The following is a 4,173-nucleotide window of genomic DNA, read 5'->3' as shown; positions in this document are numbered from 1 at the left end:
TCCCAATACAGGAAGTGTAGTTCTTATATGCTGAACTACACCCCTTACAGAGAGGGAAGTTCTCGCATGCAGAGTGAAGTTGCTTTAAAAGTCAGACATTTAATCGACTTAAAAACATCCGTAAACGGCAGAAAATTTTAAACCTTGTGCAATTGTATGGGGTACTAAGTGGGTTTTGGAGGCTTTAACGGCCAAGCAGTAGATACAGACGTCGTTGTTAAATTTAATAATGTATATTCACTGAGAGTTTTTCGAGTATCAGAAACGCGTTTAACCTAATTTCCTCTACAATGTTTTTTGAAAAATATTTATTTTGGACTCTAATTACGCTCGAAATAAAGATAAAACATGCCATAAGAGAATTAAGCAAAAATTCCGACTGACAGCTTAGATTCCCTGTAAATCTAAACATAACGATTTTAATTACTCTTACTTTACTTTACTTTTAATCTATTTTATCCTTTACATAAACACCTCACGGATTATTGAAGGCAAAAAAAATATAATAAAAAAATAGGTAAATATAACATTGCATTTCAGCGCTTGCCTAGCCTTAGCTACGGGACAAGCCTTCGTGAAACGTTTTTAATTTTTTTAACCATCAAGTTAATGTCTATCTAGGAAAACTTTAGCTAAACAATTTGGGTAAAAATATTTTGAGATAATTATATGTAAAGCATAATTGCAATATATCTGGCCCTTTGAAATTCATCTCTAAAATTCTTAACTAATTTCGTTGGAAAATAAACCTTCTTTGGAAATTAATCTCTTGAGTTCCAAACGAATTTCGTTGGAAAATAAACCTTCTTTGGAAATTAATCTCTTGAATTCCAAACGAATTTCGTTGGAAGATAAACCCTAGATCTTCTCTGGAAAACCAACCCTAGAGCTTCATTGGACATTTATCTCAATAATTCATAACGAATTTCTTTTGGAAATAAACCATGGACCTTCTTTGGAAATTGATCTCAAGAATTCTAAAGAATTTCGTTGGAAAATATTCCCTAGACATTCTTTGGAAATTTATCTCAAGAATTTCTAAAGAACTTCTTTGGAAAACAACCCTAGACCTACTTTGGAAATTTATCCCTAGAATTCCTAAAGAATTTCTTTAGAAAATAATACCAAGAAATTCTTTGGAAATTTATCTCTAGAATTCCTAAAGAATTTCTTTAGAAAGTAATCCCAAGACATTCTTTGGAAATTTATCTCTAGAATTCCTAAAGAATTTCTTTCGAAAAAAATCCCAAGACCCTCTTAGGAAATTTATCTCTAGAATTCCTAAAGAATTTCTTTAGAAATTAATCCCAAGACATTCTTTGGAAATTTATCTCTAGAATTCCTAAAGAATTTCTTTAGAAAATAGTCCCTAGACCTTCTTAGGAAATTCATCTTTAGAATTCCTAAAGAATTTCTTTAGAAAATAGTCCCAAGACATTCTTTGGAAATTTATCTCCAGAATTCCTTAAGAATTTCTTTAGAAAATAATCCCTAGACCTTCTTAGGAAATTTATCTCTAGAATACCTAAAGAATTTCTTTAGAAAATAATCCCAAGACATTCTTTGGAAATTTATCTCTAGAATTCCTAAAGAACGTCTTCAGAAAATAATCCCAAGACATTCTTTGGAAATTTATCTCTAGAATTCCAAAAGAATTTCTTTAGAATATAATCCCAAGAGATTCTTTGGAAATTTATCTCAAGAATTCTTTAGGAAATTCCATTGAAGTCTTTGGAAATAGTTTCTTTAGAAAATGATCCCAAGGGCTCCGTAGGGTTCCAAAGAAATTCCTTTAGAACTCTTAAGAAGATTTTTGTAAGGGCTAAAGCGCTTCCTCACATCCGGTTTATCTCCCCAGCGCGCACTCCCAATAGTCGTAGACCCCGGCTGCGTTTGCTAGAACCGTCGACCCTAGCGTTGTTATTGGCCTAATTGTATCACCTTCCGGATAAGGCTGAGCGACGCAAAAATAGGCAAATGCCTTAACATGGAGAAAATCACTTGATTTTCTACTTGACCCTCCCTTTAACGCCGCGAATACTATGAGGGTCAAGTTGCCGACAAGGTCCATGGTTAGAGGATTGATACGTTTAAACGCCATACGCTACCTTTCGCCAAGAGGGCTCCGAAGTAGAGAGATAGAATGTTGAAGATGAGAAGTGATTCTCAGTTCTCTTAATCCACTCTGGATGGTCTCAACGGCCGTGATGGCGAAGCAGGCTACGATGACACCCCACCAGATCTGCGGTCGCGGAATGGAAGCCTTTAGTTTTTGATCAAGTGAGACCTAGGAGGAAAGAGTGGGACGTAGTAGACTCGTTGGTGGACAACGCGGTGATGAACGTCTCCCAGAGGACCTTGCGGGGGGTTGGGGCCACGAGCATTCTGGATAGGACATGATTGCCATTGATGGAAGTACGTTAGAGATACCCTCGGTCCATATAACTCTTTCCTCCAAGATGAGGCATGACATACCACGGGAGAAAGCAATCCGAGGTCGTTCAAGGCTCCCGGCGTTACCCGTTGAACCTTCTCGTGACGCTCAGACCACAAGTAATTGTCAACGTACATGACTGGCTCCGAAAAATACGGGGTGCCATCACGGTGTGTTGCGGTAAAATACGATCTGGTCATTGGATTAAGGTTTAGGTCACCCTGAAAAGATATCGACATTGAGCTGCACTTTCAACAATTGAGTGTGACGATTGCGCCTGGCAAGCGGTACGTCATGGACCCCGCTTTTGTCTCTCGTTCGCTTTCATATTATCGATAGTCTACTCGGTCTTATAAGGATCTGAATACCGGGAAGTGTTTCCCGTCTATGTTTGTAGACACCATTAAGTTTAGAAGCGATATGTTCCGTAAGGATGACACTACCTATACTTCGTAATGCTAGAGGCTTACTCGAGCTAGTTCGAGAACGACGGAAGCCAAGCGCGAGCGCCCGAGACTCCCGAGTCTACTAATAATGTCGCGCGAATCTGAATAAAATAGGCTTGACGCGGCTATAATATTATGTTACCTGAGCTTGTCCTTTAAGTTTCGAGTTCAAGTACAGGGTCTCAAAAGGAGCTCTCACTGGCTATCTTAGTAATAGGGCATTAGTTCATTTGCTAGCGATTTGAAAGGCGGTTTTGCAGGGTGAACCGGGTTAAGCGTTCGCAGTGTCTGTCCCCTCGGTTTTTTCAAAATACTATAAAGTAATTATGCTTCATTTATTATTACTTTGGAAGGAAGCTAGGCGTGACAATCTTGCCTAAAACAAAGAGTCCATATAAATGACACCCGTGCTAAAAATTACGGAGTCAACAAATTTCCTTTAGCTGGTGTCCCTGGACGAACCAAAAAATCTAGAATTTATTTTTAAGCCGCGGTTACACGAACAGACAGCAACTTACCAATTTGGCGCGGCACTGATAGTTTTCAATAAAGGGGCTGTGGAAAGTTCTTCCCCCTCTCTCGGTTTAAACTTCAGTGCGGTGTTGTTAGGCCCTAGTTCTGCGAGTCAGGTTGCTCTGAGTGAAACTGAACTGCTAGCCTTTCACTCTGCAATCTATTGACTCACCAACGGCCTGGCAACACGGGGGGAAACGGTATGAAACCCCTTATGCATAATTTTTTCGATTGAAACGGGAGTTGCCCATCTAGCTGCGCTTCGTAAAATTGTTTGGGCAGCTGATAGTTTTACTCATTGGTTTACTATTTTTGTCGACGTCACACAGGGGGCGTTCAGTGCACGTACCAAAGAGACTGGTTTTATAAAAGTACGCGTGATCGGCGTGACGTAGTAGAAACTGACCTTGAAGGATTTTACGAGTTATCAGAAACGTTGTTAAATCAGCATTTTTTCGAAATGTAGAATCAACTTGTTTGTAACACAATATTATTTTTAACAAATAATGCACTCTTGACATGGTCATTGAACAAGTAGGCTGGGAATTTGAATCTGAAAGTTTAAGCTGCTTTCTTAAATGGCGTGTGAGCGGGTCTTCATCCAGATGTATTTGTTTTTAAAATCCTTGGAGAGTTAAAGAAGGAGTTGGTATCTTGAACGGAGTCGAGTATTTTATCAGAGACCCAAATTTTACCTGCGATGGGATCACGATACATAAATTTAATTTGAAATAAAATTTGTGAAGCCACCTAGGTCTATATGCAGTTTTTTGAGCGGGA

At 38.8% G+C, this 4,173-nt stretch overlaps 1 long non-coding RNA gene across 1 annotated transcript; it reads right to left on the bottom strand.

Moving 5' to 3' along the window:
- Positions 1 to 2,038: 2,038 nt before the first annotated feature.
- LOC149668135 (uncharacterized) lies at positions 2,039 to 3,408 on the bottom strand. The gene is made up of 3 exons (XR_016368138.1): positions 3,023 to 3,408; positions 2,476 to 2,655; positions 2,039 to 2,242 (listed from the first exon to the last, which is right to left on the bottom strand). It is a non-coding gene; the product is annotated as an uncharacterized LOC149668135 (long non-coding RNA).
- Positions 3,409 to 4,173: the final 765 nt, after the last annotated feature.

The sequence above is a fragment of the Phalangium opilio genome, unplaced genomic scaffold (assembly GCF_054372755.1).
Source record: "Phalangium opilio isolate 3A_F unplaced genomic scaffold, DU_Popi_V2 ptg000056l_1, whole genome shotgun sequence".
NCBI lineage: Eukaryota > Metazoa > Arthropoda > Arachnida > Opiliones > Phalangiidae > Phalangium > Phalangium opilio.
The sequence above is the reverse complement of the archived record's forward strand: the minus strand, read 5'-3'. Positions and strand labels throughout refer to the sequence as shown.